The sequence below is a fragment of the Cygnus atratus genome, chromosome 3, assembly GCF_013377495.2.
Source record: "Cygnus atratus isolate AKBS03 ecotype Queensland, Australia chromosome 3, CAtr_DNAZoo_HiC_assembly, whole genome shotgun sequence".
Taxonomy (NCBI): domain Eukaryota; kingdom Metazoa; phylum Chordata; class Aves; order Anseriformes; family Anatidae; genus Cygnus; species Cygnus atratus.
Window position 1 is genome coordinate 70,125,141 of NC_066364.1, and position 21,492 is coordinate 70,146,632.

The window sequence follows — 21,492 nt, forward strand, 5'->3', positions numbered from 1 at the left end:
GACATACATACAAGTCGTACCAACTTCTTTCCTTACCATAAGCAGATTGTATGCTGTCTACATGATCCATGCAAATACAAACAAAAGAAGCAGTGCAAACCTTATGTAGACACTTCTGCCATGAATGACTGCAATTATGACAGTAAATCCACCATCTGAACAGGCAGAAAATTTAAAGACAGTGAAGGATATAAGCTATTTTTAAGGAAAAATTTCTTAAGTCTGAAAAGCAGCTTCTGTTTTTCTGAAGGAAGTTTACATTTGTGAATATTTTAGACATTCCAGTTTTGTTCCAACTATTATGTTATCAAAGAAGAAAGGAATCAAAATATCTAACAGTTGCCAAATCAATTCTTCTGAAAGACCTACAAAGGTGTTTTTGTTCTGTGTATTTTCTAGTTAGTGAAGCAGACCACTTTCAAACTTAGGTATACAGTTTTGCAGATTAAGATGTGTGCAGCCCTCTTAATGTAACCCAATGATTTCTATGTCCTTGAAACAAATTTTGTGGCAGCTGCTTGTGATCTAGCAAGTATGTCAGCAAAAGTGACCCATATGTCAACCTTTCGCTTCACAGCCCTCTGCTGATTGTGAAAGTAGCTTGAAAAAATTCAAAAGGTTCCGTTTCCCTCATTTTAAGTACTACCACATGTGGGTGTTCAAGTTATTCAGCTATAAAAAAATAAAATAATAAAAAAAAAATTATGAGGACAAATATTTGCAGAATTTTTTATAATTCTTTCTTCTGAGGAGGCTAGATGTTTCACATCAGTAGTCTTACCTAAGATACAGTGGGTATTTTTTAAAGTGTATCCCATATCTTTACTGACAATGTTTTAGGATCCCTTGTGACCATCAGAGAACATTGAACATTGTGCATTTTGTAGGCTACCCTTGTACTTCAGTGCTCAACTCCAATTGAAACTGGTTCTGAGTGCCTAGCATCTTTTGGTGGTTGTACTGGCATCTTTAATTCTAGTCTCAGGTATGAACAACTGAAGAGATATACAGGACCTAAGGTTGGAAGGAGAAAAAAAGTAGATTTTATTTCACAGGACTATGGTTTCAAGAGTAGTTTACTTAGGTGTTTTTTGTTGTTGTTTGTTTGTTTGTATTTTTACATAATTCTTTAAAAGAAGAAAAACTGTTTAAACTTCTATGCGCTTTGACAGTAAGCTGTTTTGTGGTTATAACCACAATGTATATAACATTCCTGGTGTCACACTGAAGTTGGTCTGTCAGCGCAAAACAATGCCAAAAGATAACAGAGATCAGACAAGAGGTACTTTTCTGTTGAGTAAGACAGTTTTGCAGCACTGGTTTTCTTGAGTAATTAATTACTGTGATATCTTCCATTATAAAGGTCTGAAGTTCTGAAAATGTTGGAAATCTTATTCAGCCTATTTGAATGAAATTATTCAAGGCCATATTCTAAATCATATATAAAAATAAATAAAATTAAATTAAATTAAAAAAAGGTAAAACTGGTAGGATCCTCTCCATTTCTGTGTTTCTTCACTGGTCTGCATTTTTTTTTTTTTTTTTTCAGATGGCATTGCAGACAATACATAATCTCTTTGCAGAATGTAACTTCAGGGCACAGCATCTTGTCAGCAATGTTTTATTGGATCACCTGGTTAGAGCTGGTGATGTGCTGGCTTTCACACGCACACAGTTTAGACTAGCACTGCACACAGGGCACCTCAAGATAGAAACAGGAGCATCAACCCAGGTGAGGAGGGACCACTGAAATTACATATCAAAGATGGTACCATGTGATGTACAAAACCAATCCTGCATAATAACATTTAATAAGTTCTTGTGATAAGACAGCATCAGTGAAGTGTCTTGTAAATGAGTCACAATGACAAGGTGAAGTGTAAGTATAATTTTGGCATTTTTTTGAAAGATATTGCCAGGAAAGGATGTGTTTTGTTACCTCACTGTATACATGACACTTTCAGTGTCTGCATATTATTTCTTCTGGTATAAGAAGATGTGATTCTCACAAGTAAATAGAGGATTACTTTCTGCCAGCATGCTGACAAATACATCTTCTCCTCCATGAACTTTTCATTCTTCTGTGAAGCTGTGTTTTTACTAAGAATAACACTGGCCATGGTGAGACTAACTGTAAAATTGCTGCCATGATGTATGCAAACAGAAAAGCTACTCTGTCTCTTTTGGGTCTTTTCTACAGCAGCTAGGATTATTTATTTATTTATTTATTTTCCCCAGAGAATTTCTTCTTCATTTTTTCCTGGAGCTCTTTTTCCTGGGGCATTTACTTCCTCTGGCCATACAACAGTAATTATTCTGCATGGATACATCTGTGACCCTCTAAGAAAGGTGAATGCAAAATGGACAACCATAAATTCTATTAAGGGATCAGTGGCAAGGAATGAAATGAAAGCAACAAAATTGGCCAGAAGGCACTGACATTAGAAGAGAATCTTAATAATCCTCCTTCCCCTTTTCTCACTGAAGAAGGTTTAAAGACTTGGAGATTGTCCTTTGGGGTACATATATTGTGCAGGAAGGAAAGACTTACCAACATTAAGAGCAGTATTCCTAGTTTTGCAAAGATGTAACTGTAGCTCTTGTAAAATATACATGAGATAATCACAAAAAAAGTGAACTGCTAACAGAACAGTAATGAACACAGCGCAGGATGCAGAGATCTGCTGGGTAAGTACCTGGGGCTGAGGCATGTCCTGAGTTCCCCTCTGGTCTGATACCTTCTAGGCAGTCAAGCTCGACCTCAAAGACGAGTAGGCACAGAAAACTGCAAGGTAGCTTCAGGGCAAATGCTGGAAAGAGAAAACAAAAGGAGTGGGCAGAAACAGCATCTTCTAACAGCAAGGTAGAGGTGTTTAGCCTCTGGGATGTGTACAGCAGAAGCTGTCTGAACAGTGTCCTGATTTCTCCTCTTCCTGGCAAGTACTGTGCACACATCATGGCACTGGCATTGCTATCACCACGACATTTTGCCTGTGGCTAGGTGCACTGGGTTTACATGGAAAGGTTTTGGTAGCAGGAGATCGCAGGGGTGGCCTCTGTTAAAAGAGTCCAGGAACTGCCCCATGTCAGATGAGGAGCAGTTTCTGCCAGCTCCAAAAGGGACCTGCAGCTGGCCAGAGCCGAGTCAGTGAGCAACGCTGGTTGGGCCTCTGGGAGAACGCAGTTAAGAAAGGGAGTAAAAAACTGCTGTGCAACAGCATCTGGGAGAGCATGGAATGAGGAACAGCCCTGGAGACCCCAAGGCAAGAACAGAAGGAGGGCAGGAGGTGCTCCAGGCACACAGCAGCAGTTCCCCTGCCACCTGTGGAGAGGCCCCTGGTGGAGCAGGCTGTCCCCCTGCAGCCCATGGGTCCCACATGGAGCAGATCTCCATGCTGCAGCCCGTGGAGGAGCCCCCGGTGGAGCAGGTGGATGTGGCCTGGAGGAGGCCGTGGCCCATGGAGAGCCCCCGCAGGAGCAGGCCCCGGGCCAGAGCTGCAGCCCGTGGAGAGGAACCCATGCAGGAGCAAGGGGGTCTGGGGGGAGCTGCCGCCCGCCCGTGGGGGACCCGTGCTGGAGCAGTTTGCTCCTGGGGGATGGACCCCGTGGTACGGAGCCGTGTGGGAGCAGTTCCTGAAGAGCTGCTGCCTGTGGGCAGCCCCCCAGGCTCAGTTCGGGAAGGACGGCATCCCGTGGGAGGGACCCCACGTGGAGCAGGGGCAGGGAGTGACCGTGAAGGAGCAGCAGAGACAAAGTGCTAGGGACCAATTACAGTCCCCATTCCCTGTTCCCCTGCGCCACTCGGGGTGAGAATGTAGAAGAGGGTGGTTGGGGGGAAGGTGGTTTGTTTTTCTTTTAGTTTCTCACTGCTCACTGTTAGTGATAGGCAATAAATTACATTAATTTCCCTGAGTCTGTTTTTCCCATGACAATGATTGTTGTGTGATCTCCCTGACCTAATCTCCATCCCTGAGCCTTTTCCATCGTATTTTCTCCCTCTTTCCCTTTGAGGGGAAGGGGGGTGAGAGAGTGGTTTTGTTTGAGTTCAGCTGCCCAGATGGGTATAACCTCCACACGCATTCCTGCTGTCCCTCCAGGAGGGCAGTAACAGGGTCCCTGTGCAACATGGCAAGGTTCCCACAGAGCATCACTCATCTTCACATCTTCTAAATACCTTCCTTTATTCTTAAAGATTATTTCATATGACCCGAGCACAAGATTAGGAGTACAAGTTAACTTTGGGTTTATAGGGTTTGGTATGGAGCAATAGACTACCTACTTTATTTGCGTTATGCTGTAACAATATCCTCTATGCAATACATGAGAATGGAAGAACAAAATCTATTTTGATTCTGTATGAAATTCACTCTGTAGATATTGTAGTTAACATGCTGCTTTTACATTAAATCTTTTCCTTTTTTTTTTTTTTTTCCAATTTTGCATTAATGCTATCTTCTAGAGTTTACAAGTCACTATTACAGCTGGACCAAAGATACAATGCTACATCTGTGAATAGAAACCTTGTTTAAATTACACTTAAAAAAATACACCCTGTACAATAGACTTCTCACAGCCCAGATACCTCTATTTTTTCTGGCTAAATCCAGCTAATATACACACTTTGCTGGCCAGAATTTCATAGGTATAAAAGATACAGATACTGTGCCTTCATTTGCAAGCATCAACTAAGATAAAAAATAATAATAAAAAAAAAATCCGCATTTGTTCCCTGAACAAGTTTAAGATTTTTTTGGGAGTTCCCATGGACATCCAAGACTTACCCACAATTTTACATATGAAAACAAGTGACACTTTCATATTTGTATTTGTCGTTATTTACTATGCTTGCATATATAGTTCTTTGTGGATGAAAACTGATTTAAAATTTCATGGTATTATTGGGACTACCTGGGATTTTGTTTTTAAGTTCATCCCTTAAAGCCAACAAATAGCCGTCTGCTTTGCAAACTCTGTATTATTAGTATCCAATGTGCTTGCAACGCCTTGAAACCAAAGGATTTTTTTTTTCCAGATATTAAATGTGTATTCATTTCATCCATGTAATTCCACTTAATACATGGAATAAAGCAAAATATTGCCAAATCACCTTCACATAAATTGCAGATAAAAAATTACCTCAGGGCCTGGAAAGTGCCTCCCTAGTTGCCTTTTAGGAGGTGAGCAACTAAGTGGGGTTGTGAACCCCTTGGGGTCATAGTTTACTGTGCTCATCTGCCTGAAAAAGGAGTACTGATGGTTTGGTATGTGATACTATAGGAGATGATACATATCTGGAAAGTGTCAGAATAGGAGAAAAGCTGAGGAGACTGCAACTAGGATCATGGTAGGAAAGGAGCTGGCAGGGGGAACCTGCTGGCACCCTCACGTGGAGGCAGCAGCAGCAGCTCCATGTAGGCAGAGGAGGCTGTTGGCTGGCTTGCTAGCCAGGCTGCCCCCGGCTAACAGGACAGCCTTCAAAGCCAGTGCCGGCATTTTCACCAGTTGCTGCTGGGTATATAGCTGGTTGGAAAATTTCTGACAGAATAATGTTTCCACTAAAGAGACAATTCTATTAAAATTGACACATTTCACAAAAAGAAGACAGCATTGATTCATTTGGACTCTTCACATTCTAAAAATTGAACCTTCTCAATCCAATTCAATGCTATGTAAACAATTAATCTCAACTTTACCGCTTTGATTTACCGTGCATTTAAATATTACATGAGCTATCACATACACATAATATATATAGGTAGTATTCTGAAGGGACTTAGTGATTTCACTTTACGAAAAAGGCTTCACAGTATCAAAAGAAAACATTTTGATAGTAGATTCACACTACAGTTTCCACAGTGTCTATTTATAGGAAGTGTGAAAGATGAGGCTTTCCAAAACAAAATGGGAAACTAGGTTTGACTATGCAATGCACTGATCAGGTTTCTGAACACCTCTGCATGGGAAGCGGTGACTTAAGCTATGGAGTTCTGCAGGGCCGATGCTTGGAGCAGGCTTTTGATTTCCACAGTCCTGACCATTACCCATGGTTAAGCCAAGGAGCCAGCATTGCTATTGCTTTCTTTCCTCTCCTCTTGAATCTGCTGTCAATAGACTCTGCTCTGCTACATAGCCAGTAAGATGCAGGACTGACCACAGCTGCTTATCAGCCAGATCTCCCAGCCTTCTGCCTCTGCTGAATTTTAAACTGGGATGCAGCCTTTTAGTTAGTGACTGACCAAACACAGCTGTTAGAAATGTAATGTTGCAGTCAGGCTGCAGGACTCAGCAATGTGGGTGTAATTGGACAATAATGATTGAGGTGTGGAACATTTCCTGGGGAACTGATAACCAGCTGGGAGGAGTTAATGTCCCGCACAGCGCTGTGGCTCGTTAACCTCTAGCAGATATTAAATCCCCAGAGGACATTCCTTGTAGAGGTTGTTGCTGCTATTTGAAAGGGGGATGAGGCTGTATTTTGTTTTCTTTATACCGACCAGTTTGTTGTCACCTGTGTTATTTGCTTGATGGTGATTTCTTTTGCTTTGCCAGAGAGAACTATAAGATTTGTAAATCTCCTCCATTAGCCATAGTAAAGGTCTTGAAGTCCCCAGTTGGTAATTAGTAGTTCCCGCACAGCTGTGCCTAGCTGGGCTAACTCCTGGCCCACAGGCCAACCCCGGTGTCCCTTACTGTGATACAGTCCCACACTGACAGTGGAGGTATCTACTTTTCCATAGGTGAAGCAATGCAAGTATGAGAAAGCGAAAGGTAGAGGATGATATATGAGGCCTTTTAATTTATTCAGGGAAATTTCAAGGAATCCTGTAATTCATAAGCTAACGTTGATTACTTGATAAAGAGAGCTGTCCCACAAACTAGTTTTGAAAAGAAAAAGATGTAAAAGTATAATAATAAAAGTTATCTATGGATGTACCTTTGTCAGAGAAGCTCAACAACATTATCAACTAAATCCAAGTTTTCCAACAGTATTGGAAGCTAGCCTTCCAATTTTTATTTGATCCAATAAAAGAGATTGCATACAGTTTTATGTCGTATTTTGGTACATTTTGAAGTTATTTTCTACTCAGAAGGGAAAATACTCACTGGAAACATCCTAATGAAAACCCAAAGCTTTTCTTTCCAACCTCTCTCCTAAAAACACCAGGGACAGCTCTGGAAGTCAGCATCAGTTAAAACTGCCATTGCTGGCTGTCCACTGGAAATTATCTGAAAGTAATTTCTTATGGAATTACATGATACAATTACATCAAAGGAGTATTTGGTCCTGACTACAAGAAGGAAGGACAGAATCACGGTGGATATTGTGGCATTTACATCTGAACATATGGCTTACCAGTGGACTTGGAATTGTTCTCTTTGTATCTGCACTGGGAACATGAGGGAAACTCGTTAATAGCGGAAGGAATTAAAAAGGCAGAGACTAAGGACAGCTATCCAGTGAGGTGCAGCCGTTATATATATAACCAGAGCACTTGCCATGAAGTCATTTAAAAAACACACACTGCTTTATAGCTTGTCCTTGAGAGAAATTCTCATTTGAATTACTAGTGTTGCTGAGAGACTTTGCAGCGACGTGCTTTTATATTAAAGGACAGGTAAACTTGGGCTCCTGTTGTAGAAAAATTCCGCTCAATAACAGGGCTGTCTCTGAAAGAGAGGAGGCTTGAAAAGTTTTTAAATTAAGCTCCCTTGTACTGGTAACCTTGACAAGAACAGACTAATGTGGCTGGGCCAGCCTAACTTGATAAGAGCAGCTTGTCTGTGGCAAGGCTGTGTGGATGCTTGGCACCTGGGCTGTGTTGGGCTGGAGGGGTGTGTGCACTTGGGAGGGCAACCAGCCAATGTGACTGAGCCTAACAGATATCACGAGGGAAGCTGGAGTTGCATGAGGAATGTTTTATGGGCAGAGTTTTGACCCTCAACAAGCCAAGCAGTTATTAAGACTGGGACTATGGGCCACTTTGCTGATGCAACGGGTTTTGTTCACTTTTATGTACAGGGTTATTTTATATTTTCCAATTAAAGTTGTTTGCCATTTGATCTTCCAAAAGACTCTCCTGTGATCTTAAAAAGTTGAAGAATACCTGGAAAGCAAATGGGAAGGTCACAGCTTGAGTCCCTAAACCATAAGAATAGACACATTTTTGGACAGGGAAGATTTAAAGTAAGACCACTTGGAAAACTAACTCTGGTAGTCGCCGTTGACATCTGGTACAAGGTTACAAAATAAAAAGGGGAATATATTGAAACATATGACCTCAATGAAATAGCTGTTCTTGTGGCATGGTGTCCGTGTGGAATAGTATAAGATAAATATACTTAAAGAAGAAGAAAATAGACTGACCACTACTCCCAGGATGCAATAAAATACCAAAGAATATTATTCCTCTCTCTTAAACTCTGTAAGTGTATTACAAGTAGAATGAGGACTGAACTTGGAGAACAGAATAATACTTTAAAGAACAAATAATAGGAAATTGGTTTCTTTTTTTTTTTTTTTAAATATATATATTGTCTCAAATCACTTTTATTGTTCTTCATCTAAAGTGCAAGAGAGCCTCAATGTGTGTGTGTGATGCCAAAATACTCTTCAGATGAGAATTAATATTCTACCCTTGTAACAGAAAAGTCATTCAAAAACTGTCATAAATGATATACCTAATACCATAAAACAGTTCTGAGACTGGGTGAAGTGAGGGCTTGAGGCTTCTTTTTTTATATTTCTTGAGTTCTTATGGGGCTTTCTCTTCCACAGTATCTTAAAATTTGTGACCTTAAGAATTCATTCTCCTAATGCTTTGATGTTATTATGTCCAATTTGATAGATAAGAAATAGGCCCCCAAAGAGTTCAAGGAACAAGTCCATGAGACGTAACAGTTTGGAGTCCTAGAGTCTTGGTGGTCTTCCTCAATCTTTCTGCTTACCTCTTTGAGAACTACCAGGTTACAGCCTATATAGTACACCCATTCTGCCTCTTGAATGTGCTCTTCCATTATATAGATGTGAAATCACTGGGTAACAAGAACACATCTAACCTCTCAGGGTCTCAATGTGGTAATTTGAGTCTGGTTCCCTCTCTAAGACCTGTTAATACTTTTTATTCATTTATTGTCATCAAATACATGCTTAGCTGAGGTTAGTTTATACTAGCAGGGCTCTCTCAAGAATGGTTATTTTAAATTAAAAAAGGATTTATGCTTTCTGAGCCTTTCAGGGCCCCAGCCCTGTGAAGTGATTTGGTACTTCAGATCACTAGGCTAAGTAGGCTAACATCTGGAGTCCTATATCAAGTGAAGCTGTGTGTTACTCAGTAGAAGGGTAAAATTTAAGAATGCATACTTGTGTCTGAAGCATTTCCCATTTACAAGCTCAATGCTCAAGCTATTGGAAACATCCCAGTAAAACAACAGCTTCCCCAGGGAGGAGAGGAGGTTCAAGGCTGTTGCCATTCAAGCATCTGATTCAAAACTGTGCTTTCAGTCCGTGAACTGGAGTCATGGCAACCCAGAAGGTGAGTCTTTTTGTATGTCTAGCCTTATATGACTGGCCCAGCTGGGCAGCAAACTGAATAAAAGGCTGCAGCCCAGATGGATAATTGACTATTTGAGGACAGAGCTGGGTCATTCACACTGAGAAAGAATCACTTTGTTTACAGTTAGCCATGCTCAAGTTAGATATCTGTTATTGTCACATAAGTATCTCCTTAGCTGATGGGAAGAGATAAGACTAAACAAAATATTCTTAAGAAGTGCCTTTATGGTTTATGAAAAGTTCCTAGATGAAAGACCAGAAAAAGTCCCTTAACTTTTTGATGGTTAGAGCTGGAAAATACAAATTCTCTCCCCTCACCCCCTGCCTTTTTTTTTTTTTTTTTTTTGGTATGATTAATATTACCAAGAATAGATTCTAAAGCAGTACTGCAAAACACCTGGTTTTCATCAACAAGAAATCTACCATTCACACATCAGTCATATGTATGCTTATTTAGGCTAATAGCCAAATGACATGGCCATAAAGTCAGAGATATCTCCCTAGCAGGAAAACAGTCTTAGTTAGAAATGGTGATAGGTTAGGTAAAAGCACCTGGACTAGTTGAAATCTCACTTATTTATTTATTATTAGATGACACACAAATCCTTTTTTTTTTTTTTTTTTTTTTTTTTTTTTTTGTGATAAAAGTCAGAAACCTGCTTTAGGGATCATTTAGAGCATATTAAAAAAAATCCTCTTTTGTATCCTCCTGAAATATGTACAGTATAGTTCCATGAGACAGCACCAGACAAAAGTGGAGAGGGGGGGCTTTGTTGTGTTTTCACACTTGGTTTGCATATAATATGAGGATAACTGTCGATGACAGCATTTAGCTAGTTGAAAGAATGAGTTTTTCCAGTGTATTCTTGCAAAATTCTGTTTTCCAGCAAATTCTTTAGAAACCATTTTCTCAGAGTAGAGCAAATGGATTGCCAGAAATCATGAAAACAAAATGACTGTCACCACTGATTAATGAAAATAATATGCATGCTTGTAGGCGCACACTCACTAATCACATTTCCCATACACAAGCCCTAATCTTATATTTACATTCAAAAATACTTATTTTGCATAAAAGGGAACAACAAAAGAAGCTAAAAGTAAATACTCTGTGGGAGAACACATCTCCTCTGCAGCAGCCTATGTCTGAACTGAAGATGTGACAGTAGCAGTCTCCAGCTGATACCATATTCCTAGTGACTGAATGGGGTTATACAAAGAAAAGAAGAGCATGATATTTCCTACATATCATCACGCTCTTAAATTCTCCAGACCAGGAGGTAAAAGTGATGGTTAACAAACTGATTAAGGTTAAGCGTTAGCAAGTAACTCTTTCTTTGATCTTTTAGCAACATTAAACCCTCCAACTCTCTAAAATAGACACAGTGAAGACAGAACTGATGTAATTCAGTGCACTGTGTATTTTTAGACACTACAAATTGTACTCAAGACAAATCCCAGCCACATGCTTCTAGACCCCCACCTTTCTTCTTTTCTAACAGTCTCAACAACTTCCAAAGGCTGTGCACGTCCCATCTGTAGCTAGGAAAACAACAAAGACAGCTATGCATACAGCACAGTGGCCATCCTCTCCTCTTCTCCCTTCTTTAGCCCTGGGCCCAGCTGGCACTAGACACCTCATTGTGCAGATGGTGGCCTTCCCACTCTTGCAGTCCTTTCTTTTCCTTGGCAAAGACTGACAGCTTTCTGGTGAGCATCTAAATTAATTTATCTTAGGGAGTGATGTCACCTCTTCAGTCCTATCATGAAGTCCTGGTGAATGGTAATAAAAAGGAAAGGAACCAAGACTTGAGGAACATGTTTTGTGTGTGTGCTTTGTTTGGTCTGGGTTTTGTTTTCTCCTTCATTCCCAAGTTTCTGCTGTAAGCCCATGGCACACAGCCTTAGGTAAATGAATAAGGTTTAATGAGAACGCAACCTGCAACCAGACATATATTTGTATGGCACATAACAAATAACCTCTTTTGCCTTTTCATTATGTGGATGAAACTCAGAGCATATGGAAATGACAAGTAGTAATTGCTGAGCAGCCAGCACTTCCATAGCTGGTTGGACTGCTCTCACATTCAAAATCTTCTGACTTCCTTTCTGACAGTGCACCCGAACGAGAATCTCAGATCTTCAAGCTTCCTCTTGAACTTTGCAAGGTAAAAATGAACTACTAGTGAAAACGGTACAGTGGCAGACCACACTGAGCAAATGCATTATGGAAAGTGTTGCACTGTCTGGAATGGCTAAGAACAGAGCTTTACATTGTTGTAACTGCATCCAAGGAAGACATGCAAAATAGCTGTAGGCAAGGGGCCTGTTTTTCCAGTCATTTTGAAGTATTTTTATCTCAACTACATCTATGTAACAAGCTCTGTGAGTTAGAAAGTTAGAAAGGAATGCAAACCTGGAAAGGAAAGCCCTCCTGCAAAGGAGTCCCAACACTTTCCTTCCTGTGTGTTCTGGTTTCTGCCCCCACTGTACAAGCCAGCAAAAACACAGCTGGGAGATTTGCTGGCTTTGGCACTGTTGAGGGACTTCACCGTAACTTCACATGTAGGATGGGAATCTTCTTTTCTCTGCCTTTGCAACATGATGAAGAGAGCCAAGAAAAGGCTAGCTGGCAAGCGGGTTTTTCTCCACTCTTTTAATAAATCTATATGCACATTTAGTGTTTCTAAGTGTGTAGAATTCCATTTAGTGTTGGAATTTTAGGAATATTCTTTCTGTTGGTACTTTCTGGTACAGTACAGATTACCAATTTTATACAATCACATATTCGTCCTAAAACCAAATCTTAAAGTGCATGATCCCTAGAAAGCATGATTTATTTATCCTCTGCTAGCAAGGGCAGTAAAGCCAAAGTTTTCATGGGGAAAGTTTCTGGTTGGGCATAGACTAACAGGGGTGTTTTGTTGCAGGGTCAGTTGTGTTCTGGCAACACAACTAAGAAATATACTCTCACTTCCCTCTCAGTGACATACAGTCAGTGACTTCTCTTACCCAGCATCCTGATTGTCTGAATTCAAACTACCAAGGGAAAACCTACATTTCCTATTGCTGAGAACCTGTCTCTAACTTATAGCCACTCACTTCAAGTAGAAAACACTGGTCTACATTTTTGTAAACAACTCCCTTAGGTATGAAGGGTCAGTGGAACAGTATCTCTCTCTTACATTGCCAGCCACTCATCCATATGAAATATCAGTTTAGTGAGAAATTATATAAGTGTCTGCTTTAAAATTTGCATTTACAGAAGGCCTTCTGATTCATCTAGTTTTAGTTCAGAAAAAAAATGTATTTTGTACAATGTGATTTTTCTTTTGACAAATTTTATAGTTTTCCTTCCTTTTTGAAAAGAGACTTTTTCTCCATTTCCTTAAGCTCTTCTAACTTATAAGAGAAATGTTCATGGATTTACATTTTGAGTGGCAATCTTTCTTTGCAATGTTTATGACCCTGACAAAAAGAGAAAAATATTAAAGATTTAAAGTTATTGCTAGAGTTTTTCATAGGTGAGTTTCTCAAAGAAATCTAATATCAAACAAAGATTCTTTATTTCTAACAAAACTTGATTTTGGATCTGGACTCCTTATGGAAATAATACCATAATACCAAAGAAATAGTAGGGATATTGGAAAACACAGGTCATAAACAGAGGAAATAATTCAATTTTGAATAGGAAGGAGCTGGAACAACCAGAATCATACAGGAAAATGAGGATAGAAAACCTAGGACAGTGAAATGACACCCAATATATCATTTTCTCATTTCAATAGACAGCAATTAAGGAGACAACATTGAATTTGTTGGGTCATAGCAAGAATACAGACTCATTTTCCTTTTGCAAAGAATCAACTATCACCAGTTCTTCAAAAAGCTCATCAACTCAAGCACCAGCCAACATTCTGTGGGTTGTACATATTTAACTTCACAACTGTTTCTAAAACAAATACTGAAGTCCCATTTTCCACTTTTATAGTGCACATATACCTTCTGGTAAAAACTCTAATTTTCCCAGAACTTAAGGATGATGTATTTAAGTGGGAATTCAGGACACTGTATTTGTACACACCATGATGTAAAGCAGGTGGGAAGAGAGTGGGGAATTGGTGATGGAGGATAATTAATGGTCTGGACTACGTGTTGCCAATAGTCCATTTGAGGAAGAGTCAACATCAGGAGTAATGTTTACCTAGGCTAGGAATTCAGAAATTGGGAACGTCTGGTGTTGGTTTTTTTTTATTATTTTATTTTTTATTTCATTTTTTTTATTAACAAGCATATCTATACGGCAAAATGAAAAGAACAATGTAAAAACTGGATTTGGTTACTATAAGTAAGAGCCTCCTCCTCCTCTACAGGAAGTGTGTTTTTCATTCTCTCTCTTTCTTTTTTTTTTTTGGTAAAGGTATATCAATTTTTTTTTTTTTATTTTTTTTTAGCTTTAGATTACATAATCCTGTAATGCTTTACTGCTTTTTTAATTAGTATGTTATCACTATCTTTCAAGCAGCATTTCTGAGCAATCCTGCATGTCTTTTAATCCATTCTGTTCAGGGTAAACTCTGTGACTTGTTTTCTGTACAAGTATTTTCCAAACAAAAAACTGTCATCATCCTTTGTGTCTTAAATTATCTGCTCTGCAGTAGAAAGAAGGCATGACAATTCTAACCTTCTCAGGTATTTGTAGCCAGTGCAATATTGCAAAATGTCAAAAGCATTTGAGCAAAAATTTTAGAGCATGCAGAGAATGTAAGCTACTTTAAAACACTGAGCTTGCAGTGATTGGTACATCCAGCAACAATACTCTACCATGGCCTTTTAAAAGCATTGAATGCCTAGTGAAAAATACCATACAACTTGGAAGCCAATTTTTAAGTATTTTGTGTGGCTTCTCTTTGTGAAGGAAGGAAAAAGACAAGCTGTTACCTTAAAAGCATTCTGTAAGAGGCACTCCGCAGCTACAATTTTACCGTGAGTTCTCTCTGTAAATTAAACAACAAATTTACACAATTACCTAAACAGGTAAATGCTGAATTTTAAACTTTCAGTAGGTCTTTTCAAAACTACTTCTGCTTCTCTTCTTTCAGGGAGCTTTGGTTTCTCTAATAGCCACAAGAGTGAGGAAAGAAAAGCAGAGTATAAAGGTAAATTCATTAGTTTTTACTCCAACAACAAAAAAGGACTAGAACTGCAGCTTTTGGAGAAAGAAATGAGATACAGGACAAAAGGCAGGCTTAATGCAGGGCTTTTTCCAGGATACAGTTTTAACCTTTCCATTTGAGACTGAGCATGTTAGCAAGGTTAGTTTGGGCTCAGTTACGTCTGTCTTAAATACCCAGAATTTCAAAAACTGTTTGCAAAGGCCACAGGAATTCTGAAAAAGGAAATAACTAGTATAGATATTGTCTATACCACCATGCTTGGAGGAGCCCAGGATGTTAACTCTCTGGAATTATGTTAACTCTCTAGAATGGTTGCCATACACATAGAACTGCATTCAAGTCTGCACATAACTCACTGTGCTTTACTTGGGGGAAAGTCTTCTGCTCCACTGCACACACACAGTCCCACAGACTCTGTATACACACACACTTTAGGGCATGTCCTACGGCTGTGGTGGCTACCTCAATGCTGAGCGTCTTCTGAAAGGAGAGCAGAGCCAGAAGTAGGTATGGCTATAACGCCCTACCTACCATGCTCACACGTGGGCTATCCTCACTAGTAAGGATGGTTGCTCCTTACTGTTTGCTGGTCCCTTCTCACATCTTACTCCAGTGCAAAAGAATCAGCCCAGGTCCTCTACAGTCACAGAAGAGGAAGCTCAATTCTCACAATAGTCATGGAGTTACACTGGGTTACCCACTGGCTATCTACTTGCCTGGTTAGCGCCTACGCTAACTCTGGTTAGAGTGGGCTGTATTTTATTTACACACTTCTTTTGCTTGTGTATATGTTTTAACCTTTAGTCCTTGGTTATTCATCTATTTTTTTACTATCTTATCGATGTCGGTTCCTGCTCTACAGCTAGCATCCATATCAGCCACGCAGTCAACCTTCCTTTCACCATGCGAGCCGCATACACAACTGTCTGTTAGTCTGGGGGCTGACATCTAACCTCCTTCTCTTATTTTATAGGAAGATTCCAGTAAGACTTTGACAGTTCAAGCTGGTGTGAAGTGCTGTGGTCCAACTTGTTCCAGGTTACCATGGTCTTCTTCCATTTCTGAAGCCAGCATGACACAGGATGCTAGTGGTGTACAAAAACACCACCAAACCCAACGCCTTGCACTGAGAACTGTTTAAAAACAGTGATGGTAATTTTTCAGAAACATATTTTAGTCTGTATCTTTGTATATAACTGGAACTTCATGAAAGAAACCAGAGGTTTTGGATGCTTCCAATTCTGCATTTGTGTCTCACCACATTAAGGAAGGTTGTTTTTCTGTGTTGTAGATACTCAACACTTCTTGAGAAGTTAGGTACCTAGAAAACCTCTAAATATATTTTGAAAGCTTGAAACTTGTTTACATTAAGATCTCAGTCCTGTACTTCTTTGACAGAGCTCCCTTTCATTTATATTATCATCTGATACAAATTCTGTTGTTCCTCTCCTACTTTTGCTTTCTGCATCTATAACTTTAAGCTCTTCAGCACAGGACCTGTGCTCGCATGTTGTCTGTAGCACACTGTAAAGAAGCTACAGGAGCAGAGGTCTTGTTTGTCATTGTGTCCAGGTCCCACCTTCCCTGTATCACTCCCAACATCAGAACTATGCAGCATAGTCCAGCACTGAAGATACAGCTATGACTGCACAGGATGAACAAAGATTTTGGCAGGAGAACAATCAGCTGGAGCAAATATAAACTATAAAGAGAACTATGCTTCCACCAAATCCGTTTCCTCAGCTTGCTGTACACAGATAATGTGACTAGCCAGCTTGCTTTTCCATGGCACTGCTCCTTTCTCTCCTGCCTTCTCTGTGAACGTGTCCCTGCCATATCTTCACTAGACACTAGCACTGAGTATCTGCAGCATTACAGCAACACAGCACCAAAAAAAACAGCCTAGTTACAGGGATGAAGTTTTCACTGTAAGAAGTGCTAAATGGAAGACTGCATCATGTGCTTGTTTTACACGGTTACACAAATAGACTTTCTGACAGATTATCTCTGTGGAATCAGCAACTCTTGTTGTATTCCTTTCATAGGCACTTTGTTGCTACTGATGTCCAGGCTTGCTCATTTGGCATCCCGTGCTGCCTTTGCATCAAGACACGAAGCAGGCTTCCTCTTCACTGCACTGGCTGCATGTATGCAGAGGCAGAAGGACTGGGAATGCAGCGCATCCCCTACCACCAACCAGCTTACTAGCACCCTGCACTACTGCCAGGACAGCCTGTGACTGGTGACCGCATGGAGAAAGCCTAGTTTCTGAAGGGTCATCTCTGCAGGGCAGAGGGCTGGCAGCCCAGAAATAGCAGAAACAACTGCATCATGAGAATTTTAGGAGTCACGGGAAACAGTTGAAGCTGGAGCTTGCCAAAAATAGGATGGAATAGTACACAGCAAAGGTGACTTAGAGGAAGCCCATACCTCTTCCCAGACTCATCCCTAATTCAGACCTCATTATGTCTCTGGTTTTCCCCTCAACATCATCACAATCCCTCCTCTTATTTGTTTTCTGAAGATAGGGTGTGACGTACAGACATGAGACAGCAGAAAACTTCTCCCCTTACTAATATTGTGAGACAAGCATTGATAAGCCTTTGCTGGGTACTTGCCATCCTTAAGCCCTCCTGCAAGTGCCAGCAGGACATTGAGGAAGACAGAGGACACAAGGCCACCCCTGCCTGTTAGCACCAGGGTAGCTGAGAGTGCAGCAGTTCCTCCTTTTGCACAAGCAACCTTGTTGTAAGCAAGCAGCTTGAGACAGCGTGGAGCTGGCCAACTCCTTGCCAGGGGATGTGCTTGGCTGCACTGCCCCAGAGGCATGGTCCAGCCATTTTCCCTGCCTGCACTACTGGGAAGGGCTCTGCTCACCTCCTGGGTCAACAGAGCCCCTTGCAGAGCTGCACATCAGCACGTGTTGGGGTGCCCATGCCACCATCCTCCTCCTTTGGCCATCTCAATGCTGCCAGCATCACTGTGGCAGCCCTTAAACCCCCTTGCTTGAGGCTGCAGGGACAGGAGGTCACATGTTCTTCCTTATTGAGCATCACACACATCTCCAGGTGGTGGTAGGAAGGAAGATGGGGTATCTGTTTGAGCAGGATGTCTTTTTTTTTTTTTTTTTTTAAGAGAGCACTTAAAGACTTAAGCCAAGCCAAAGCCAAGTGAAATTTTCCCACCAAAACCAGAGCAAGAAGCAAAGTCAATAGGAAATGAGTTAATCTTGTGAAAACCACAAGTCGTTATGGGATTGAAGAGGATTATTGCAGTTTAGGTAACCTTAAGAAGCATTATCTATCTTGTTTATACTTGTGACAGATGCAAGGTAGAGAGTTAGACTGTGAGTCATGGCTGGCAGTCCGGCATCAGAAAAAAAATAAAAATCACCTTCTGTGAAGGACCTGGTGAAACACCAGCACCGAGGATGAAAGGCATCTCTTCTCCAAGTTTTATTCAGATGTTCTTGTTATCTGGGAAGCATATCCTTCTAAGAGACCAAAGACTATGCTTTTGAGCATTGAAGCTGAACTGAAAGTGAGTCAGAGCTGGGATGTTACTGGGCTGAAAGAGACAATTCAACAATAACAATAGAATTTTTGCTGAGAAGAGGCTGCAATTTATCTCATGGAATATGCTTCTTTCAAGGATGAGAAAATCCTTATTAGGAAATCCAGTCTTTTCAAAAGATACTATGTTTTTGACCTGCCACTGGTTGTATGCTGCATTGACTGATTTATATTGACATCTGTTATGTAATCCGCATGGTGGAAGAGTAACCACTCTGTTCCAGCTCACATTATCCAAGTGTTCAAATATATAGACATGTATATCCGTGCTGAATCTACTTTAATTTTCTCTGAGCAGATACGCACAGAAAGTTCACTAGAGAACAGACAGTCAATTCTAAGTATGAAACGTTTCCCCTTTTGTTTGAAATGGAAAATAACATGAAAGCCATTCTCTGGTAATAAACCCATCTTTGTAGCATACATTTTTTTTTGAAAAAAAATATTTGGAGTACTCACAAAGAAAGAGATCTCATCAAGGTATCAAAAATAATATGTACTCTGAAGCACAGAATATAACAGCATTCTCTTTGATGAATAGGAATTGCTCCATTTTTAAGCAGAAAGTGTCTAATGATGAGATGCGGGCTGGCAAAGCAGAATTGCGGGTTATTTGCATCCCAGCCTCAAGCTGCCAACAGGTTTTACCCACACACTGCATCTTCATATACACTCAGGACTGATAATTAGATCAAATTTATCTCCTTGACCAGAATTTTATCTTTGTTCTTCCTCATTTGTTGCCTTAATTAGTAATGGATCTTGGTTTTATTCCTGAACTGTCCTATTTAGTAGGAGGAGGAATTGTGTAGTTTTGATTTGTTAAATTAAATATATATATATATATATCTTATGAAGTATATATATATCTTATGAAGTGTGTCATAGTAAGAACTGTGTTCCTCTGCTCTTTCACGCATCCTGTTCTCTCTTTGACCTTGGAAAAGTTTCATTTCAAATTAATCAATAACACACTCACAAGAAACACACCACACCTAAACCAGAAACCTAAACCAGAAACAGAAAACATTTTGTTAGAAAGCCACTAAATGAAATAATGTGGCTGTTTACAAGAGACTTCACTTGCGTGAGAGAAATTTGGGACTCCATGAAAATAGAGGAGGTCAAAGGTGTGTGACAGCCTGCAGATTGTTAATTTCAGCATTACCTTTACTTTTAAAACCTGCTGTTCCCTTCAAGGGAGTGCTAGTCTCTCTTAAGTGAGAAGTAGCAATACATGATCACAGGAGTTCTTGGGATAGGGGAGAAGAGCTATAGAAAACAATTAGCCTAATTAAAAAAAATCTTTTGCTAATTAAACATGTCTAATTTTCACTTATTAAAACTGGCTGGAAAATCAAAACAAAAGCAAACAAAATCTGACTTTGTTGGATGGCAGGGTTTTAATGAAATTTGAAAAAAGTTTTCAAATCAGAAGACTTACAGTTTCCATTAAGATCTTCATTTGAATGCAAAGCTATTAAAAATAAATGTGAAATTTTCTATACCAATAACAACAGCCCCCGAGGTATTTCCCTTTTCACAGCATGAGCTCAAATTCATGGCATAGTACAATTAAGCTAGATGGAAAAAAAAACGAAGCGTAGGATGTGACTCAATCAGGCATCTCATATTTATTATTCTTTAACTTTTGATATTTCTTGTTCCCAAATATGACTTCTTGTAATGCTGTAGAAGTCCTGATTCATTTTGTTTGGCTTTAGATACACCATACCTTATTTCTTATTTATGCATGTAATCAGCTCATGCTCTGTACATGGACTGTGCCTCCTTGAAAGAGGGAACTCACCAGCAATACACTGGAGGTATGATTCATCCTTTAAAAGGAAATTTTCTCTTCCAGCTACTGGGAGCCTGGTTTCCCTAACCTAGGCTGCTATTGAGAGAATGCAGCTCTGCAATATATCTTTTCCCCAGCTTGTCAGAAAGAACTGATATTGCAAGAGAGCCCATCCTCACCTGTGCTTGGTTCAGTTCTGCAGCCTGAAAGTACCTGGAGAGTGCAGAAGTTGTTGGTAATGCAGATGATCTCCCTTACTGCACTATGTTTTAATTATATAAGCAGCTCACCAATCCTAAGATGAACATCAATGACATTTTCAAGGAAATGTGGTATTTATAAGGGGGAGACATTATTGTTCTTCTGAAAATGTGAGTTTTGCTGAACCAGAGGAACAAAAAAGCAATACATGAATGAAAAGCCTGAATCTAAACTTACATAATTTTGAGATAAGTTGGCAAGTGTTTACACACATACCCAAGACCCTTTAAATTTATTATACCCATTTGTTAACTCCAGTCATAAAAAGAGAGATGTGATTGTCTGATCTTTGCTTATGAAGTGGAATATAGTGTTTATGCAGCCTTAGATCAAGCTGAAGTATGACCTTGCAGACCATGCAAGCAAATTAAAGTCATTTCTGGACTACTGCTAAACTCGGATTAAACTTTGATTCAGTAGGAACTCTTGATCATCTCTTTTCTTTTGCTACCAACAGACACTGCGTAAACTTCATGGCTTCCTTGTCATTTTAGGTAGATCATGTCTTGGTGAAGGAATAAAGGTAGTTGCCTTTTTTGTTATTGTTGGTTTACTTGTGTGGGTTAACTCAGACAACATTCCATAACTTGTCAGTAATCAAGTACAGGACTTGTTCTTCCTCCCTAAAAATACAACTCGCTCTGTGTCAACGTATGACTGTTTTTGTCAGTGTTAATTTGAGCTTCAAAACATATGCAAAGAGGACCACCATAAGAAGTTTAAAACCAGTTACAGCATGAGCTCTTACCAGTTTCTAGAGCTCACTACCTTTGTCAACTTTTGGAAATAAAGGTAAGCAAAATATAGGCCAATTATTTTTTCACTTTTAAAAACAAAGCCATATTTCTGTTTTGCACTGAATGAAAAAAGACAGTTTCTAAACTCTTTTGAAATCCTAATATTGTTGAGGGGAATAATTCATTTTATGAAACTTAATATTTATGAAAATGTTTTATAATGCAGCCCCAGTATCAGTCTTTTAGTCTGAATGTGGAGCTGTATCCAAAGTGCTTTTCGCAGATGCAAATAGTAGGAGATAAAAGAGATGTCATTTTAATGCCAGGGCTATGGACATTCCAGTGACACTAATCAACTCACAAACAGCAGAGAAAAATGACATGCCTCTTT

General features: G+C 39.8%; 1 long non-coding RNA gene across 1 annotated transcript; it reads right to left on the bottom strand.

Annotated features, from left to right (window-relative positions):
• Nucleotides 1-828: 828 nt before the first annotated feature.
• On the bottom strand, nucleotides 829-14,552 carry LOC118244058 (uncharacterized). The gene is made up of 3 exons (XR_004777438.2): nucleotides 14,495-14,552; nucleotides 2,697-2,810; nucleotides 829-1,014 (listed from the first exon to the last, which is right to left on the bottom strand). It is a non-coding gene; the product is annotated as an uncharacterized LOC118244058 (long non-coding RNA).
• Nucleotides 14,553-21,492: the final 6,940 nt, after the last annotated feature.